The sequence below is a fragment of the Corticium candelabrum genome, chromosome 3 (genome assembly GCF_963422355.1).
Source record: "Corticium candelabrum chromosome 3, ooCorCand1.1, whole genome shotgun sequence".
In the NCBI taxonomy this organism is placed as follows: domain Eukaryota; kingdom Metazoa; phylum Porifera; class Homoscleromorpha; order Homosclerophorida; family Plakinidae; genus Corticium; species Corticium candelabrum.
Genome location: NC_085087.1, coordinates 6571967 through 6594064, shown reverse-complemented (window position 1 = coordinate 6594064; position 22098 = coordinate 6571967). Strand labels below are relative to the sequence as shown.

Below are 22098 nucleotides of genomic sequence, written 5' to 3'. Positions count from 1 at the left end.
CACTTTATTGATATCAATAGTTTTAACTACAACAACTGTGACTAACAGAAACTATGTCAAGTAAAATGAACAACAAGGAAAAGACTTAGTGAGTGAGCTTGAGACGAGTCTCACTCTGCACAATGTCCATCATGTCTAATTTGAGCGGACAATGTAGTTTGATCTTGCCCTTTGGACACACAGAATTGCTGATCGTAATAGAGCAAAACTTAGTCTGCATCTAACCATAGACATTGTTCATGCATGAGGTATTTTGATTGTTTGAAATGATGTTAGCTATATGCTTGAAAATGTGGTAGCTTCTTTGCCCATCCCTCCAGTTGAAGAAAATACTAATGGAGCGTTCCTTCTTCAATCTCTCTAACTCATTGGTTCCTGTAGTTGGGGGTTGGTATGTCGGTAACTTGACAAACCTGACACAATTTGAATTACATATAGGCCAGTACATGTAGGCTTTGACAATGAGGAGTATACTCTACCTGGTATCTACCAAAATACTTCTCTCTACCAGTATACTATACAGTGAAACAAAACATGCATCAAAGTGACAAACTTTTCGTGGCTTTAGGTGAGTAGTGGATCATCTAGAAACAGTGAGAAAACAAGCAATGCCCTGCCAACACCTGTCTGTTCCCATAAGTGTGAACTTTGAAAATCATCAATATCTCCACTGTTTCTTGGACTTCCGCAATGCTCTGGTATTGCTATAAACGGCTAGCTAGGTCTGGCATTTCTGTTTATCAAATTATCTACGCCCTTCCTACAAACCAAACGGAAGGATATAGTACTTTTGCATATCAAAGACAAACGGGTGCAGCAATGGTTATTATCCAATTATCTTGTAAGACCAACAGATCAGCAACTGGAACGGTCCAACTGGAGCAGCTCATAGTGCTCTAATGAGCACACCTGGTGTGACCTCTACTTCATTACTCACCTCCGAGTTCACACTTACAGGGAATAGACACAAAAGGGAAAGTAGGTTTACTCCCCCCCCCCGCGTGGGGAGGGATGGGATGGAGTCGACCCCGACACCCAGAAGTGTGAACATATGAATTGGATTCTAGGAAAGGTTTAGACCTAGACAGTTACACTGTACTGTAGGGGAGTACTGTAAATTTTTGGAAAGGAAATACGGAACGAAACTGGGAAATTGGGAACATGTAAAACCCTGCCATGGCACTAGACCCAAATTTCCTAGGAAATCTGACACTAGACCCAAATTTTCTGAGAAATCTGGTGGACACCCAAATTCTCTTACTTAGTGAAGCAAACTGCATAGTTTCCTTGTTAATCTTGCCTTGATCTTTCTGATTTTGTGCATGAGTAATACTTTAGAGAGAACACATCGGATCATTACACATATATATTGCCATAAAACATTAATAGGTAACTGTAACATCATATGCAACATGCAGAATTAGGGAGTCCCAGCAAAACAGATAAGGACTTCACTGAAATGGTTTCATTTCCAGAACACACTGACAGTGCCAGGTTTTCTTTGTTGACATGTCATAAGCTCTCTGTATGCAAGTAAAATGGTACCATTCTTCACATTTGTCACACTGTAGCATTCTGTCTCCCGTGTCAGGCAGTCAGAACACTTTGATAAAACCTTCCACTACTCTATGGCAAAGATGTGTCATTCTCTTTGTAGAAGGGAAAGGTTTCATCTCTTCCTCTCTAATACGGCTTAACAAGTGCTTTCTCATCAGATCCTCTTGAAATAGGATGGCTTCGGGATCTTGGCCACAACAGATAGAATAAGCAAATGCTAAGGCAACAGCCCACAGTTAATTCCTGTCCTTTGTCGTTGTACTTGAGGAAGCATAAAATTGATTGACGCAGATTCAGTGAAAAGAATAGAAGCGACGATCTCCTCAACATCCTTTCCTAACTTAGGACATGATGAATGAAGGCTGTCAAAAATACTGACATTGTTTGAGGGACACCCAAACGACGACAAACATATCCAGTGATTTCTAGAGCAGTTAACAATTTGTACAAAAGGACCTTTTTGTATGTCAAATGTCAGTGTTTCCGACAAAATAGGATGTTGAAGACCACCAACAGATGGGAACTGCTTTTGAATCAGCTGTTGACCAGCATTGATCAGTTGATCGTTCAACCATGCTGCTGTTCCACTGTTCTTTTCTAGGATCTGAAGATCATGGCTAGATAGCCCCAATGGCTGGATGTCACCAACTGCCTGAATGTCATCATTATTGTCGGAAATGACAACGGGCTCTGGCACTTCCCTAGTGACCTTGGTCTTTATCTGACATTGCTTGTTCATTTTCTTTTGATATGAAGCTGTGCCCATGCCAGACTTATACTGTAAGAACAGTTACACAAAATATCTAGTTCAGTTTGTGCTTCCAAGCAAACCATTGCAGGACATTACCTTCTGATGAGGTTTCACTCGTGTCTGATAAACTGGCACAGCTTCCAAGTCACTTCAGTTCTATTCAAATCAGGATTTGCTTTGTCACCCAGTAAGGGAGTGATCGACTCCTTTACTAAAACCCACATTTAGCAAGTCTGAAGATCACAAGTGGTTTACTATGAGCATTGAGGTATACCTCTGCACCTGCACTATCTTCATCAGTATTGAGCTTAACTCATAAGGTGGCGGAGGCAGTGGAATGTCATCAGGCACAAATGTTGGTGGTGGGGAAGGTAGAAGAAAACCAGTATTGACATTTTCACTGACATGTGTCTACAAGTGTTCAAAACTTAATAATATATGTCAACATTACGCTTCGTACACAGTCTGTGGTAGTTAACTCACCTCATTGTTGCTCTCATCATTGCTTTGCCTGGACAGTTTGGATGGAGGAGAATCGCCTGTGTTCCATAGCTGGTGGTACATTTTGAGGCGACAAGCATGTACTGTCTGCTTCACAGTGACACCTGGTGACCATCTGTATTTCTCAGCTTGAAGCATCCTTTGCCTCGACACTCGATTATGCTATATGGCCCAGTCCATCTGACCTCTAGTTTCCCTCCTTTACGACTATCGTGTTTGCTGTTTTTTTAAAAGAACTTTATCATTTAGTTGTATTCCTGTGGAAGAGGTGTTGTGTCGCCTGTCATAACTGTCTTTGTGGCGTTGTTGTGCCTTGGCAATATTCTTCTTGGCAATACTAGCATATGACTGCCTGATGTTTACTAGTAATTCTACATGATGTTTGAGTTCTTCCTGTGTTTGACTTGACACTCCAATCTCAGCTACAAAAATAAACATAAACAAAACATTGAATTTGCAGAATAAAACTGGAATACAGCCACATTACCTGATTTTTCTACCTTCATGTCCAATGGCAAATGTGCCTCACGATTATTAAAGAGCATGAAGGGTGTAAAGTTTGTTGATGAATGAACAGCTATACCATACGAAAAAAGGATAGCAGGAATTGCTAGGACCCATTCGTTATCAGAACTGTGGATCATCTGACTAATACCTACCACCAAGACAGATAACAATTTAGGAAAGATAAATAATTTAAAGCCAACAAATACCATTTTTAAGAGTTTGATTGAATCTCTCTGTTAGTCCATTGGTCTGTGGGTAGTAAGCACTCGTCATTCAATGTTCGACACCTGTCCTTTCCAGTAGCATGTCACAAACTGCATTGCAGAATTCTCTGCCTTGGCCGGAAATTATAACTTTGGGAATTCCATGTCTCATGAACAGTTCATACAAGAGTTCTGCAACATAAATCGCTTCTTTCATTGGAATGGCTTTGGCCTCAGGCCACTTGCTGAAGTAGTCCACGATGACAACAGCATACCCGAGACAGAAGATATCATGGTAATATGGTGATGGTGTTACTGTGTAGATTACATACGTAGGTAAGCTAGCTATGAAGTTATTGCTGAGCGTAGCGAGGCTTCTAATCCGGGTCAAACAGAAAGGGGCGTGGTTCTATATGGCTCTCCATCAAGCTCTTGGTATATATATATATATATATATATATATATATATATACATATATGTACACACAAATCTCAAATCTCCTCCCCACCACCACGTTTCATGATAGGACCTACCTTAACTAAAAAATCATTGCCGTGTCCGATTACAGATGAGTCTCAGAACTATTCGTTTAGGTGAGCAAATGGCGACCAAAAAGCTTCATGAACTTCCGTCGCCCCATCCTTTTGTATTGTAGCTAGAGATTGTGTGTACTTGACAACCAAGAAACACCTTTATTAGCTGGATGCCACCTACAGTCACCTATTCACACGTCCCATACTACAATCAATCCTTTACTACACTGTGTTGCATCTAACACTGTTGATAGTCAATGTTTGCTGATATCAATTTCTATGTCAGTAAATACCATACCACTGTCGTTACAACGGAACTGAGTGCATACCTAGACTGTACATTTCAATTGTCTTGATCACGATCGCAAAACGACGACTACCTCTACCATGCCTATAGACGTAATCTAAACTACTAGGAGGTTTGCATGTTTACTTCCATGACAGCTAGGGTTTCAACAAATACTTATTGTCTAGCTAGGACTTGGCGCGCTCCATTGGACGTGTTACTCACAAACACGAGGCGCCTACAGACACCATACAACTAGTATTATGTGACATACTTATTTCCATGACTTGTTTCTGGTAGGGGTCCAATTAAGTCAATAGCAATTTGTGTCCAGACCTCTGATGGACCTGGAACTGGATGTAACAGTTCAGAAGGGTGGTCAAATTTCGTTTAGTCCTCTGACAAATATCACAACGCTGAATCTAATAACATGAAGAATTACAAATACAGAATGCAATATTACTCAAAGGCACAGTTCAGATATTCTGTGTCAGATTCTCACCAATTCTTTCACATCACTAACAATTCCCAGCCAGTAGAACTTTGATTCTACAAACAGTCTTGTCTCTACCCACGTGATGGCCTTCTACAACATGGCAGTCTTGAAGGATCTGAAAGAGCAAACGCAAATGCAATATAACAAGAAATCATACATGATTGATATAAATAAAGTCCCCATGAAGGGGACCCAGTTGACAAACACACAAGACCTCATTGTATCACATAAAGATAGCCAACGAAGATACTAAAAAAACCTGTCGTCTAGTCGCAGTGTCACGAATATCTTGTTGCTTGACTTTAGTCTTTTTGTCAATGTAATACAATATTCCGTCTTCTAGGTTAAATAGTTTTGACTTCTTCCGTACGGCAGACTTCTGACTGTCTGGCACGTTTGAGAACACTCACTATTAAAAACCTGCATACGCGCACACACCATGCCTAGGATGCGGGCGCCCCCTTCGTCTCGTCTTACCTTTTCAGGATAGCTTGAGTTTTCAATGTAGTAAACTAGTCGGTCATACATTTTGTTCTCTGCTGCTAGACCATTGTCTTCAACGTTTGCCATTGTGAAAGATTGACTTCAAAATATCAAAGCCTGTGCAGTAACGATAGTCTTGCGTAGCCAGACCGTTTCTAAATACTTCCGGGAGTAACAACAGTCGCCTCGTATTTCCTGCCCTGGTTGTCGTGACGTCCTACATTTCTAGCAAAAGTGGTACGCCCAGTTCAAATTTCGAGGCAATCTGGATCGGCCATTCCATATTTCCCCGTTCTCGATTACCCGTTACACCGGGTGACCAGAGTGTCCAGACCATGAGCACTCCAGAGAGAAAAAAGTAAGACATTCCAAAATTCCCACCTACAGCACAGCCCTCTGCTCGTAATAATCTTCTCTTACACCACTGATGTCACCTAAACTTAGTCTCGTGTAGCCAGACCATCTCCGCCTACATCCTTTTGGCATCCTACATCCTTTTGGCATCCTACATCCTTTTGGCATCCTACATCCTATCTCTCGCAGGAAAGATGTAGGCGGAGATGGCTTGGCTACGGGAGACTAACCTAAACTTGCATGCCATGAGTAGTACAGTACACATTGTGCGCAAAATTACCTAATGTAATGGGACCAAAATGCAAAGTTATTTAGAATCTCGAGCCGATAATGTTGCGGACAATGGCCAACGAAACAGCTTGTCTGCTTTTTTCAACGTAAATACCAGTCCTGGCTGTAACGTGCTACAGCCCAAGCGCACAGACTTACAAGGCAGGTACACGCCCCTCCCTGCACGCAAACGTCTCGCCACACAAGACTATGAGGCAGGGCTGACCATAGCCTCGTACCAAGGCCCTCTTGCGCGCCCCGAGAAAAGGGCCTGGTACACGTTGTATTCGCATGCGTGCCTAAATTAGAAGGAAATCGTGGTAATGTATGCGTGTATGCGGACCCGACATTGTTTAGAATCTCGAGCAGATACTGTTGCGTGCAACTGTTGAACAGACAGCGAAACAGCTTCGGTGCGTGGATGAAGCCGTAGATCTAGACCCAAGGTCAAGTGATCCAACTAGATGATTTTAGACCTTGTTTTGTGGCAGTGTCGAGTTTGATGTCTAGTTGTACTGCAGTCAGGCTGTTTGCAGTGTTTGCTTAGCGAGAAGGACTGCAGCAGAAGTTGCAGCTTATTTTGGGAATTTCTAACTGTACGACAGACGGTCTTCCACGCAGCTCTTACTCTGTTCATTCGAGCTGTAGCAGAAAATTGAGGGAGCAGGCACATGACAGTTAGGACGTCGACTGGTATCAAGTCAAAAAAACCGGACAAAGAACATCACCTGGTGCGCATTCAATTGGGCTCTTCCAGAAGAGGCTCCGTGTGGACACCGTATGTTCTTCCAACTTCTACAGTTCTGCCGCTATAGTCGAAAGAGCCAACTCTACCAACTCTGCTGCTTGTTGGAAGAGGATGGGAGAGCCCAATCGAATGCGCCCTTGTATCCGTACGTACAGAAGCTGTTTGCTGCCATATTTACGTGCGACACTATCAGCTCGAGATTCTAAACAGCGTCAGTTCCGCGTGCATGCATACATTACACCGATTTCCTTCTAATTTATGCATGCATGCAAATACGTGTACCAGGCTCTCTTCTCCGGGCGTGCAAGAGGGCCTAGGTACAAGGCTAGGCTGACCAGAGCCGTAGAGACTCAAACTTCCAGACCAGAGAACGCGCAAAGCACCGCGAACTCTAGTCTTGACCAAGTCCATACTAAAATGATTTTGGAAATAGCCTTCTAAGCCAATCAGCTCCTTACAACTCAAATCTCGGTTGTAAATTCTGATTGGCTTAGCAATAATTGGTTATGCTAAGTGCACTAATGCTGATTACGAGCAAGTGAAATCCTTGTGGCACCTAAGTGCAAGCACGCGTCATGCACATGTCTAAAACGCGTTCCGAGTGACTATACATCTAATCATGGCCACAAGTGCCAGCAGCATTGCGAACGAGAGTGTTCTTACCACGGCTTTCGCCAAGGCGTCTGCGACACTGGGAATTGCGACACTGGGAATTGCGTCACTGCATCCTGAACAGCGAACGACGGTGGAGTACCTTCTGAATGGATGAGATGTATTCGCTACATTTCCGACTGGTTTTGGAAAGTCTGCTATCTTCCAAGTGCTCCCTCTAGTGACGCATGAGCAGCATGCAGCTGGAGTAAATCTTTTTACTAAACATCCAATTGTCCTTGTTCTTTCTCCGCTGAAATCTCTCATGGAAGATCAGGTAACCGTCCTCCTATCTAGGGGGTTATCAGCTGCTATTATAGGAGCAAGCTCTGAACGCGATTCTGGTATCAAGCAAGGATGCTATTCTTTCGTGTATGGTAGTCCTGAGGCTTTAGTTTGAGCTCCAGTTCTTCAATCTTTTCAAGCTTACGTTGACAGGTCCTGCACAGCAGCATCGGTAGATCATCACCTTTGACAACTGGTCGAGCAGTTACACTAAAGTCCATTCCCGAATAGGAGAATACGTGGGAAAAACCGTATCTCCTGAAGCAGACATCCTAGCGAGTTGATTCCAACATCATTGGAAAGCTCACAAGAAGGAGGTTCCAGATCTGTTAATAAAATACGATTGGTGCTTTATTACAACACAATTACTAACTTCCTGTATGACATGTGCTTGGCCCTGACCTACTCTGCCATTTACACCAGGTGTCAGATAACTTCAAAGTCACCCCTATGACAACCACTACTTGAAAGCTGACGTGGACGTACTTTGAACTATGGATTGATAAGTAAAGGTCTGTTCACACTAGACCAAAATGGATCGCGATTCAATCGCCCACACTGCACTTTGAAAATGATACCTCTGCCTCATTTTGATATCACGTGACTGATGACCGAGGTGTACGTGTGGCTTCTTTGCTTGTGGAAAGCGCTGATACAGCGACGTAAGGTGAGCGAGAACAAAGACAGTAAAGAGTGCTAGATGTTCCGACTACACGCATAGCGTACGTCAAGGTAACGCCCACTATTTCTAATTGGATTCAACCAATCGGGATCGAAACCACCTCACGATGTGGATCGGATGGATTGCGATTGAGTTGCAAGTGTGGACAGCGTTGTTGGATCGTGATTCCATCTCGATCCAGTTGCCAATGTGGACAGGCCCTAGGGGGTGCGACTCCCTCCCCAGACCGATTTTATGAAAAAATATTTCTATTAACTCTTTCCTTTATAATTTCATTTCATCATCAATTGCTACGTCTGCAGAGTGACAATATTCAAAACTCCTGGCGTCACCTTCAAATTGACGTGCATTCTTGAGTAACCCTGCAATTCCGGTATTCCTTCCTCCTAGTCAGAAGCGACGGTACAACATGACTAGCTCCATTCGTCTCTTAAAGTGTAGAAACAGTGTCTGTAGCTTACGTCTAGTTCACTTGCATGTTTCCAACCTTGCAACTGGCCGAGAACTTCCGGTGCACTCGACCGTTGCGCGAAGACAGTATGGACGCCATTACGAGCCTTCTTCTTCTATTAAATTGGCAAACTAAAGCGTAGAACCAAAAAACTTGGCACGACGATTCGTTACACGAGGTACAACAATGTGATAGATCGATTTTTACCTCCGTTACGCTGACAAGCGCATTTGACGTCCTTTACACACAAAATTTGAACACCTCGAGGTAGCGAAACTCGTCAAAATAAGCTTGAACGCACAAAAAAAGAGTCTAATCGCATCTGACTGTTCCGCGATCACGTAGCCTCGGGTTCCCTGCACGCTCGATTAAAGCGAGCGCGCAATAACTGTTGCAACCTCGTTCAAAACAGCGGAGGGGTGTCTTGTTGCTATGGAGACAACTTGGCCGTTGGACCGTTGAAACTCGACTAACATTAGCAAGTGATAAATTTTGAAACGTTTTAACTGATAGTTGATATGTGACAGTTATGTCATGAATTTTAATGATATTTGTCAGTAGGGGATCAATCCCCTTAAAACAGCTGTAGCTAGCAAGCCTATGTAGTTGAGGCATTGGTTGAACCTCTGAATGTAAGTTCGTACCGAAACATTTCTATACTGGAATCCTAAACTACGCCCATTTCTGCTCTTCAATTCCTTATCTACTAACAACAGTTCCCACGCATTCTGCCATTCGGGAATGGACTTTAGCTAGAGTTCTAGCCAATGTCCCTGCCGCAGAATCAAAGAGTCGCTGTGTCCAGCCGTACACCAAGATATCGCCGCAAACACGGCAGACGTCTCCTCCTTGTTCGTGAGATCCCGTTGCACTAAGGATATAGTTCACGCGCTTCCCGCACTCTCTGGTCTGGAAGTTCGAGGCTAGGCTAACGCACGGAGACAATTCGAAACCCATCTGGAGGGCCCCTGGACTTTCTCGTAGACACGTGATGGCCAAATTCCAGCTTCTATTGGTCGCTGTTCTAACAACTTGTAGAGGTAAGATCTAGTGTCTGTGACGATGACGTCGGTTGTATGTTGTACATTGGTCGCGTGGACTATTGGTTTCGCATTTATGGCGTCTCGAATCGGCACTCTCCAACTCTTGAAGCTGTACGAGAGGGATGCGAAGGGCGTGACGATGGCCATGATAATTTTCACGCGTCTCCGAGTCGTCTCGATGAGCCGATATCGAGTGCGACCTGCTTCTTCTTCGTTTGTATTTGGCTTCATATGAATACCGAAGTCATCACGACATTGGCGATCGCAATTTCGCGTGTCTGACGTTTCGTTTTGAGGCAAATCTCGGCTCGTCTGGTAGCGGGCGTGTCGACATTTGCATTGGTGTAGGAGCCAGGATGGCCATGGTCCCTTCAATCAGCAGCCTATGGTCAATATATATAAATAGGTCATAGTGAAAACGAGCTACAAGTGGAAGAAACGAGGAGCTCCAATAATGGCATCCAGGTTGACCCCTAACCTGCATGCCTTTCCTACACTTTTGATACGATATGGCGTTTGTCATCCTTGCAGGAAATCTTTGGATTCGACTCTCTGTGTAGCTATCACCTTTAGCTGGTACTCACTGTACAAGTGTACAAGTAGCACACTTGTGGGACTGAATTCCTTGTGGCTGAATCGAGGTGTTGGATTAGTTGTTTTAGTCCTGTAGAAAGGGCTATCAGCCTGTCAAAACAAAATGTTCAATTTCTTTTTCGACGGGTTTCCATTTTACTGGGTAGTTGTTGGGTACATTCGTGCATGAGTCTATATAGTGTTTAGCCTTAATGTGTGTTACTGTAACTGCTTACACGGGAGATCTTTTCTCTCTCTTTTAGTCAGAGGAACAGAGAGGTCTTGTGACCTATCCAGACTGAATCCCCAAAAACCAGAAGAGGTAAAGAAATGCACTTATAGAGTAAAACCCAAAAGTGGAGCTGTATGTTCTTTTTTCCACGCTTCAGTGAGGGAAAGATATGCTTGTAACTTAGATGGTTAATTTCTATTGAATGTTGTGACATCCATTTTAACAATGAGTTATGTTAGCCAGAATAAACGTGAACCCTGGAACATCAGCTATAGCCACGCTTTAGTTTAGCCTAGGCTGTTGCAGCTTACTAGACTACAACTGGTTTTGATGTAAAAGGTAGCTGTTCAGCCGCTTTCATATCCCCACACATTCCAGTAAGACCAGGTGGTGTCTAATACCAGCTTTACACTACTAGTAGACGATTTGGCTTGAGCCAAATTGACTGGCCCGTGCTAATTTGGCATGATTGGTGGGGTGTTGTAGACTATCCAGGCTAACTGGGCGTGGTGGTGCATTTGGCATGCTTTACGCAAGCGCATGAAGGAGACGTTACTGTTTTTGCTTCTAATCTTATTTCGTCGATATCAGCGCAAAACCTTTTAAAAAGATTCTTTGACATGTTCATCAAAGTTTTTAAGGTTGCGAATACGGGACGAGAAATAAGGGAATACGCAGAGGAAATATACTACGTTTATTAGGTTGTGCATATGACGTCACTAGGCCACGTGACCCGCTGCCGCCGCCATTTGAGTGGCAAGTTGTCAGTCACGCCCTTATCTTCCCATACTAGTGCGCAGTTCCGTGTCTGCTAGAGATGGTCAAGAACTGCTGTGCTATTGGGTGTACTAGCTAGTAGGTAATTCAGTGTTGGACGATATCGCCTTTTGATGACGTTTCGAGGGCTCAGTCGATTCGCAAGTGCAACGCGCTAGAAAGTGTTCAAGGGTCTCACGTGATCGTTGCCAAACGGTACGCGTTCACTAGACAGCTGCCCTGAATCAACGCCAAGGTCATATCCTCAGATCTCGTTGCAAAAGCAAACGTGACATCCCTAGTCTGGCAGTACATACTTTGGGTTGGAGAGCAACCAAGACAGCAAGCCCAATACGAATGACACATAGGAAAGTCTCTTGCAAGATCCAAGAGCAGCATGCAATAGGAGAGATCTAGCGCGGATTGTGGCCGGATATGACGGATGAAAGAATGCCAAGGCTAATTTTACATTCACCTGCCCAGGTGACTAGTCTTAACTAGAGGTGTGAACGCGTTTGTGCTACTACTATTTGTTGGTGTAGCTACTGTCCAGATGTCGGTATGAATTACATCGGCAACTGGGTACATGCTAGGCCGTCAGCTGATCTAACTAAGCGTTATAATTTACTACACCTGTACTCTGTTTTGTGTCTGTCGTACGCACCAAAAGAAACAGAACAAAACCGGATCCTGCCACTCACACTAGCTCTAGCATGCGTGTTTTGCCACTCAACAAGGCGACCTAGCAACTGTTGCTATAGTCCGATGACGCCAATGCACAACCTTTACGTATTGTTGCCCAGTTACACGAAAATATGTACACCAGGTTAGGTTTAGCTCCAGCCTGACCCTAGAGTTTAGCTCGGACTAATTTAGCACGGCTAAATGCACTTAACTCGAGCTAACATCGTTTACATGGGGCCGAATTAGCACGGGCCAGTTTGGCTGGAGTCAAATCGCCTACTGTAAAGCCGTTACTAGATAGTTGTCTCCTATGGGGTGTCAATATTCCTATCCCACACCACAAGCATGCATAATTTTTAATCTATATCATCTCCGCCCTTGTTTTTATACTAAAGCTGGATTTACAATATGCAAACGCTTGAGCGTCGCGTCGCGTGCGTCCTGTCAAGTTGTCAGTTGTCTTGCGTGGGAGTGGCATGTACGTGTCACAAGCGTCGTACCATTCACAATACGATTTCAGCGCGCCGTAGACGTCGCTGCCTGAATTATTGAACTGACCACTCGCGCTTCGATTTTCTACTAGCACAACTTTGCCGAAACCCCCAACTTGCTCAAAATCAATTTCTGCGCGTTCTCCCTTGCACGCAGGTCTTTGCACATCTTGCAGTTGATCATCCACAAGCAAGGATAGCTCCCTACACAATCTATAGACCGCTCAACGTCGACTACACAGCCGAAATCAATAATTATTGCTCACGGAAGCCAAACGTGCATTTATAGTTGGCTGTGATTGGTCGAGATCAATGTGCTACTTTCGACGCGACGTGAACAGCTTCCGGTTCGACGCTCAAATAGAACTTGGTTCTATTTGGACGCGTCGCGTCGACCATTTACAATATGAATTTGTACTACGCGACGTGACGCACGCGACGCGGCGCTCAAGCGTTTGCATATTGTAAATCCAGCTTAATCCGCGAGAGCAGAGGCAAGAAAATTTAATGTACCTTGCTCTCGTCTGAGTACACTAAACAAGACGCGCAGATGTCACTCAAAAACTGGCGGTGGAGAAGTGTGAGCATCATGAGCGACGTTGACAGCACGTCAAGATGAGACCGCACGTCACCGTCTAGGCTGATGTTGCGTACTACACGAATTGCTAGACAACACGAAGGCAGAAAGAGACCTACTGAGAACGCTTCTACTCTAGTAGTGGTTCAGTACGTCGATACAAGAATTTTGATAGCCGACCAGAGACCATTATTAAATGTCTTTAGATAGACAAGGGGAATAATGAGAGCGGCAGAACAACGACATCAAAGGCGGTTACCACGCTGAGACTTTGCCCGGTTTGACCATCGGCTGATAACAGGGGCGGCGGAGCGTATTGCAAGTTGGGGGAGAATTGGAAAGTACAAAATCAGCGCTGCAATGTGCACATGAACTATAATCGAATAAACTGTCACTTCTATGTTACGTACAGCGCCCATGCAAGTACCTATCATGACTATCCTAGGAGAGTTAGCACAAAGTCTTTCCAATAGCACGGAAATTATGCCGTCGGTAGGTTCCTTGTGAACGTGACAGTCATTCACGCCTTTCTGTCATGTTCCCCCAGGGACTTCGCCGCCCCTGCCTTATCAACAAGAAGCCAAGGTTAGCATTAGACCCGAGTCGTTGATGAAGGAACTTTAGTGTAATACTCTAGACAGTGTATGGTTGACTCACCTGACAAAACTCCAATCTTGGCGTACGCTCACTGCGCGTATCTCTTCTCGACGTGCGATTTCGTCGTTACGGTCGTGATTACTGCAATATGATTGTATTTGCTGTACGTACGAGATGCGATAGCAAGACACTGACCCTGGTTAGCGTTGGTTGCTATTACGCATGTCCAATGCCCGAAGCTCTTCGGAGTTGTTGGAGACCTGAGTGCTATAAGTATGGCGACCAGCAGTTCTGCTCGTCCGACGCCTTCGTTCCTTCTTACTACCCCAAGGAGGATTACAGTAGTGTGTCATTGGATGACAAACGACCTGACAGTTGGGATGCAGCGCATGCGCTCATTGTTATCGCTAGTGATAATCAGCGTGCCAGTCGATGTGATGACGTCTTTGCATGCTTTCACAAGAGTATATGAGGTGGCGACAATCCCACGTGCTAGTCATGTGTCCAGCTCCTTTTCACGCTCTTCATTGGCTCTTGACTAATGGGTAAACGCATGCACAAAATACTTGAAACATCTTTCGAAGAAGTCTCGTGATTACCGCGGAAAGCCTAATGCGTCAGAATTCAAGAACTTTTGGACCAGACGTATGGCCGTCAATAGATTCAGTAATGCAACTTTCGAGTTTTGTTACGGAAGATTGAAAGACTCACCAGCACCGAATCTAATAGTTGCACTCTTGACTGCATGGGATGCCCAGCTGTGTAACTTTTGCATAAATAAAGTTGTCTACTAATTTGCACACTAGAAGAGTTGCTTCGGTCACGTGTGTTGCACTCTCTAGGTAAGTTAGAAAGGTACAGTTTCCTCTTGGCCCGGTTGGGGCAAACATAAAAAACAACTAAGACATCTGAAGACTACAAAATACACAAGCCATAGACAACACAAAGTACAATATCTACACCATTCGTACATGCAACGTTTAGCTACAGTTAATATAATAGACCTCTCACTAAATAGTTAATTAGCCGACTGTTCTGCTTTTTGTAAATATTTTAGCTTCATGTCTTAGCTCTTGTTATAGCTTCTTGGAAACAGTCGATCATGAATGGATTCATACTTTCTCATTCCATAGAAACCCACATGTGACACCCTTTCGAAAGGCTTGACTAACCATGTATGATACTTCAGATCTGTCCTAGTCCCAAATATGAGAGGCAAATGCCAGTACTGCTGGAATAGTTTTATGACTACAATTTTTAACCATACTTTGTCAGAGCTACTCACACCGCCAATTAATTAATTAAGTCGACAACCTTTATTACGCGCGCTACCTAGTTGTACAACTACTACTAGAGTCTAAAGATATCCACATCTGACAGCGTAATTGAATTGCGATGGCCGCATTTTACAGCCTCTCTAGCTAGCTAAAATTAGTAATTCGTGAACGCTCTCTAATTTCTACAGTGTAATGTAACAGAAACCAGGGTAGGATGTATGTTGTGCTTTGATTAGTCGATTGACGCGTAGGTACTTTTTACACCTTCTGACGTCAACATCTGCGCTATTTTCACTTTTTACGTGGAAGTGGCCGACTAGGAGAATACGTAGGAACTGGGGTAGTTAATAGATAAGAAATTGAAGAGCAGAGATGGGCGTAGCTAATTATTGTCAGTTAAATAAAAGGTTCCGGTATCGCTATGAACTTACGTTCAAAGGTTCAACTAATGCCTCAACTACTAGTACATAAGCTTGCTAGCTACAGCTGTTTTACTTATCAATCAATAGTTCACAGTACGGCTGCGTCAGCTTTCAAGTGGTGGGCGTTATAGTGGTGACTTTGAAGTTATCTGACACCTGGTGTAAATGGCAGAGTAGCAGGGCTAAGCGCGTGTCATACAGGAAGTTAGTAATTGTGTTGTAATAAAGCACCAATCTCCGTATTCATGAACTAATCTGGAACCTCCCCCTTGTGAGCTTTCCAATGACGTCGGAATCAACTCGCTAGGACGTCTGCTTCAGGAGATACAGGTTTTTCCCCACGTATTCTCCTATTCGGGAATGTACTTTTTAGTGAGATTGCGGCTCAACAGGCGTGGTTTGCATATCCTTGCTAACCGTATTCGATTAGCGAATGCAAATGAAGCTATTCCGACGAATAGACGAGAAGTGGTGACCAAGTCGGACGTGATGTCATCATGCAGATGTTTGTCAGCGTTTCAGCTTATTCATGACTTTCGGACAATGGTTGCTAGACTATCTACGTTGACGGTGACAGCTGTATTGTGTGTCGTTACGAGACTCAGAGGTGAGGCTGAGAGCTAGTAAGAGAAGGAGTTGAATGTAGCGGGAGCTGTTCGTTCCGACATTTCTGTTGTAATACGATTAGTCTTGCTAGGCGCGAACGGCACGCACACACCCTTTTTCACACTTCTAGCGTTTTCTTACTAGGGTTAGGTTAACTACCGGCGTTCTCACTTGTCTCTTGGGAACATATCTGTACATAAATTATGTCCCATTGGCATGCGTGAAAACAGCGGGACAATTGATCATGAAGAGCATGGAGCTCTGGCTGTCCGTGGACAGAAGCTGCAGTACTGCCGGCGACAAAGAAGTAACAAGAGCACAGTTTGGAGGTCCATCGAAGAATGTAACGTAATACACACTAATTGCATGCCAATGTTGCTAACCTTGCGCTAACCATGGTTAGTGCTCACCAAGAATATGACACCTAAATGCTCTCATGGGGTCTGCAAAACGGTAGTTATGTATAATTAAGTTTGCTAACCAAGGTCGCTAACCCTAGTGTGAAACACATTATAATGATAGCTAATTGTAGTGTAGGCTACTCAATAAGGAAAGAATGACTACTCCACGCCTATAGATTTGGGAGATGTCTTTTCAGTAGATGGCCTGGTAAGTTGTGCAAGTTTTTTTGAATGATACAACTAAGAACATGGTGTTGTAAGACAACCAGGTGGCGGAACTAGAACAGATATTGAAGTTCAAGGTTAGAGGGAACCTGGTAGGGGTACTTTGACGTTACATGTTCAAAGTTTTCTGTTGGCAAAGATGAACTAAGCGACAAATTATATGACTGAAGTGATTGGTTCTACTGTACAGAAAGATTTGTCTCAATTTCTAGTCTCTTTTTTTGTTGGGCTCTACAACATACCCTGACTGCTCTTGCATTGGGTGTACATAACATAACACTCCTTGTAAACTGCTGTTGCTGTAAACCAGGAAGTGGTTGGAAATTGTGGAAGTTTGATATAGATACTCAACAATAACTTTTCAACATATTAGAGATTCAACATATTAGACAGGTAGTATGAGTTAGGGGAACTGTGATGGTGATTTGTAGAAACAATTTGAAACCGCACTAGCAGGCAGTTATATTAGTAAGTATTCCCAATTTCTGGGTCATCGTGTAATTGGCTTGATAAAGTTTTTGAATTGAGACTGTGAGAAAGTCTAAGCAGCTTCAGTTTAGAGGTTGCATGCAGTTCACTGCTAGAGAGTGAAGTGACAGATTACAATTACTACTATTCTATGAGTTACAATAAAGTGAGTTTAGCTATAGGTGGGCACGTTAAACTCTACATTAATGATGTGTGCTTGTTTAATGTTGGAACTAATATGACTTTTGTTGTTGTTGTCCTTGTCATTAGTTTAACACCACTGTGCTCTCAATGCCATACTGGTAGTCATTTTAAGAAAGATGTTGTTCAGAAGATGTTGCTAGTATCTCATAACACAGTGACAGTTTATATATACAATATTTGCTTAATTAAATGGTGTTTGTAATCATACACCTAGAGCTAATCTGTAAGCTCCTGCAATATGTATAGGCTTAGTTGGGAAATACATGATTAAAATCACCTGTTTTCAGTCAACTAGCAGCTTACAAACTTACTTTTGGTTGAAGATGGGCACAGAATGTTGTAGCCAGATAGGTGAGAGAAAGGTACAAATAGAAAAAAGCAAACAACGATCTGTGTGAAAAACAAAAAACTTACTGTTTCTTTACAGATATAAGTAGCTGTCTGGGTTTAGCAGAGTGAAGGTGCAATCATTTAATTTGTAGACTGTTTTGTAGTCAGGCATATTGTAACAAGACTGTTGTGTGTACTTGGCAAATTGTGTCATCTATAAAATGTAGGCAATTCTGTACCTATCAATGTTACAGAAATTAAATTATCATTTTGGGTTCTGATATTTGTGCTGTTTAATGTGTTTCTGTTGTGTTTTCTAGCCCAAGTTAAGTTTGTGACCTCTCCACCAAGTATTGTGTACATCCCACCAACTAACAGTTCAATAAAAACTGTGAGATGTACAACAGATGTCACTGCCAATATCACATGGGTGCACAGCAAATTTAAAGATTTGAATCCAATAACTTTCAATATTACTCAAGAGAACAGCACTTCTAGTATCATGCTTGTTCACCAGAGTCTTGCTGAGGCCAACACATTGGTTTTTACTGCTCTACAAAGTGGCTTTATTGTGTGTCAAGCAGGAACAACAAACAGTGCTTCCTTCACGTTTAGACAGGGAGGTGAGGAAGCGTTCATGTTCAACATTTATTCATTTCTAAATATAGTAATATGTTCTACAGTCAAGTATTGTTTAGTAATGTCTAACTAACTACAACTCCATCACCTAGTCTAGAGCAAGCGATGTCAACATTTTTCTTATCATCATTATTCATTCATTTTTGCAGTTAACAGACTGTATTGAGATTAAAGCAAGTAGGCAATGACCATACATATATTAGAAGTAACTTCACAGTCGGACAAATAATATATATTATATCATATGTATATATATATAATATTTATTTAGATATACATACACGTGTACCCACCATTGTGGGCACACTCAAAACTAAACACTGAAATGTACATGGTCATTACTGTCTAAAACTAATCTACATAGCAACATCTTGGCATTGTAAGACCGTATATCAATTGTGAACATAAATAATTAAAGCATGTAATTTTTGTGGAGATGCGCTTTTACAAAATATACAAACATTTTGAGAAAATGATGGGTATGTAGGGATAGGTATGTACTTAGTCATGCTTATCTCCTACATCACAATCCAGTACTGTGAGTGTCACACATGACTGCTGTGTTTTAGATTGAAACTGCCGCAAGCAATTAATTTAGGAAATGAGCACGACTAATTACATACCCATCTCTACATACCGATTATTTTCTCGAAATGTTTATATATATATTTTTAGCATGCATGGAAAGGACGCGTGCGGCTTGGGATTCAATACTTTGACTGATACTGGTAACAGCTGACAGATGTACGTACTAACATTGATTGCATCAATTAACAACTCCCATGCATCTTGCACAGAAGTCTACACGATCACATTCACATGCACAGAGACAGCACGGTGTCACCTCAGTGAGCAGATAGTCACATGTGACTGGAACAACATGGCGTTGTAACACTATCTAGATCTGCATAGCAGGAGTTGACATGATACTGGATGGACTTTGCACAGTTCTAGCTGTTGGGTCGTTGCAATTTCTTGGACAAGAGCAAATTGTTTCATACGACTGTCGTCGTTGTAGCTGCTTCGAGTGAGGCGCTAGCCTGGCTGACAAAAGCGAATATGAAAGAATAAATCACGTTTTTTACTTGCCAATATATGGCTTCTGAGACGCTTGGTGTCTGGCTACCATTCAGACTGTTTACAGTCAAGCGTTAGGTGGCTCTGAAATTTTTATACTGAGTTATAAGAAATCTGGATAACACATGTTTGGATACTTTTGTATGGGCGGCCAATTTAGAATCTTTGCATCATGAAAACGCACTTACACAGACTGCCCTTTTTATGTATATGTAGATTACAAGAATCATCTCTACATTAGATTGTGCAATCATCCTATCAGACACAGTATTTAGTGGAAATACAATACAGTTGAACCTTGCTAATCCAAACCTCGCTAATCCAAAGTACCTTTGGTGCCCTGCCTTATGTACCCAGATCCTATTGAGCAGCCTTATCCAGGTTGTGGTTATCTAGTTTTCAACAAACGATCGCATCTGACTATTTTAAATTCTGACTGTCACATTATGTAGAAGCACATGTAGTCGTTGCAGCTGTGTCCTTTACCACAAAAGATGCATTAATGTGACAGTGGTCTGGGTGTCCGAGGCAAGGTCTGGACCTCCAAGTCTATGCGCTTTGGCATTTTGGTAATTTGAACAACTTCACTAATCCGAACAGGGCTTGGCACGGGGCTGTTCAAATTAGCAAGGTTTGACAGTATGGTATAAGATGAAATATTGGTAGGGAATCTATTTTTGCTGATTTGTGGATTTTTCAGCAAGTGCCAATATAAAATCCGCCATTAAATTTTCACCACCAGGATATGTTGACATCATTACCCATGTGAATCAGGCATCTAATGGCGATGTGGCTGTACGTCACAGGGATGAGGTTGCAAGATGGCAATCCCTGCTTGTAGTCTTTTCTGCCTATATCCTATTTAGCAGGAAGGTAAAGAATGAGGCCGTGACGCTGTTGATGAAACAGGAGCTAGGAGTCTTGCGGGTCACGTTCTTTGCACTGACACAGCAATTCTTTTGTACATCAGTACAGGAGTTGGAGACCAGTAAGTTAGGGAATGCATGATGACCACGAACGCAGTTGTCAATCGCAAACTCCTCCATGACGCGGCCACTTAATTAACTACATAGTGGGTGGGCAATATCGTACATATATCACTTATCTAACAACTCTGTCCAACTGCCAATTTCTTAGCAAATCGTCAAAATGAATTTCCACCAATTTTTATCTTATATGGTATGTTGATAACCACTTATGCCATAACAGGGCCACACCACCAAAGGGTTTCTGCATATAATCTTGTCTGCTGCCATTTGTGACACAGCAGAACATACGGCATCATCACCCACAGAAAACAGCATTTTGTGGACTCCTATCGTGATTACCTGCAGAGCAGTGTATAGCAACATGTTGGCTGATACTTCCTTATCCAGTTTGAATCTGACTGCAGTTCTGTTGCTGTAGTTCAAGGATTTTCTCTATTCCATTTTGTCTTCCATCATTTCTATATGAAGATTTGTGACATGTACAGACTACAGAGCTTCTGTGTTTTTATTGACTGTCATCAAAGCGAAACTTCTGCTTCCCAACAACCTGAACTGGTCATGCTTTGGCTGATGTTTAGCACAGCATTGTGTGTCTACCAATTGGGCTGACTACAATTCTACTTCTTTGTCTGGCTAGCTAGTCACATAAGTGTTACTTTAACTTGCTTACCATGTTGATTTTGTTTCATTATTTGTGACTGGCTTATGAATTTGTGGAAAGTCATCTCTCTTGATTTTAGTAGCATCAATCTTTTGTATTGGAAACTTCAAAGGCTTCAAAACCAACGTTTCCATGTTGAAAGTTATCAAGACAGTGAAGCACAATCCATTGCAAGCAGACTCTTCCAGATCTTCTTGAGATAATGCAGAAGGCCCAAGCCTAGAAGAATTTCTGAGGATGCCATAACTAGCCTTATGGTGGGTAGCAACCACTAGAGGTTGTGTGACATTCTAGCTTCTGTATAGTTCTTTACTTCATCAAATAGGCTAGCCTCGTACCAGACCCTCTCGAGCTGTCAACTCGGTTTCCGTATGACACGACAATGCCACATCTCTCTAAATTAGGCTAGGTTGCGTTTCTGTACCTCTTTTGACTTTTTGGGAAGATGTCTGAAGATGTCTCTTTACTCTCTGCAAAAGACCGTGCAGAATAGGTCAAGAGACCTTCTGTTCCTCTAACTGAAAAAGAGAAGAGCTCCCATGAATGCAGTTACTAACACGCATTTCAAGCTAAACACTGGACTCATGCATGAATATACCCAACAACTACCCAGTGAGGTAGAAACCCTTTGAAGAAGGAATTGAAAGTCTTGTTTGGCAGGCTGATAACCCTATCTAGAGGGGCTAGGACATCCAACACCTCTCTAGCCACAAGGAATTTAGACACACAAGCTTATCTGGACAAGCTGCCAGACGTTGCTAGTGTGAGGTAGTCAAATTGTCTAAATTCGTTTGTCTCTATTGAGTACCTAGCTATAGCTGAAGCAATAGCTACATGCAGGGTGGATCTAGAGATTTTCTTCAGGGATGACATGTCTCCTATGTGTTTGGAGTGTTTTTGAAAAATCTCTTATAGCCTAAATCCGCTCGTGACACCTACTTGATCACTCAAATACTTTTCTCACATACAAGTCACTTTATAAAAGTGCCTTACTCTCTGAGCTGTACATTGCCATGGGATTGCCATGATGATGGCGCCAATAGTATCAAGCAAGCTAAGTAAGGTTTAACGTGAGCATTTGATAATT

The 22098-nt window shown here is 42.7% G+C and overlaps 3 long non-coding RNA genes across 4 annotated transcripts; all 3 read right to left on the bottom strand.

The window, feature by feature from the left end:
* Window positions 1–1348: 1348 nt before the first annotated feature.
* Window positions 1349–3811, bottom strand: LOC134177399 (uncharacterized). 2 transcript variants are annotated; one of them, XR_009969496.1, is made up of 5 exons: window positions 3523–3811; window positions 3297–3464; window positions 2792–3231; window positions 2405–2735; window positions 1349–2335 (listed from the first exon to the last, which is right to left on the bottom strand). It is a non-coding gene; the product is annotated as an uncharacterized LOC134177399 (long non-coding RNA). The 2 variants fall into 2 exon arrangements; XR_009969495.1 differs by having other exon boundaries at window positions 2405–2719; window positions 3523–3810.
* A 240-nt stretch (window positions 3812–4051) lies between these two features.
* On the bottom strand, window positions 4052–9076 carry LOC134177314 (uncharacterized). The gene is made up of 5 exons (XR_009969473.1): window positions 8967–9076; window positions 8770–8890; window positions 8641–8694; window positions 4842–4950; window positions 4052–4761 (listed from the first exon to the last, which is right to left on the bottom strand). It is a non-coding gene; the product is annotated as an uncharacterized LOC134177314 (long non-coding RNA).
* Window positions 9077–13476: 4400 nt separating this feature from the next.
* Window positions 13477–14006, bottom strand: LOC134176645 (uncharacterized). Its single transcript, XR_009969317.1, has 3 exons — window positions 13908–14006; window positions 13773–13853; window positions 13477–13680 (listed from the first exon to the last, which is right to left on the bottom strand). It is a non-coding gene; the product is annotated as an uncharacterized LOC134176645 (long non-coding RNA).
* Window positions 14007–22098: the final 8092 nt, after the last annotated feature.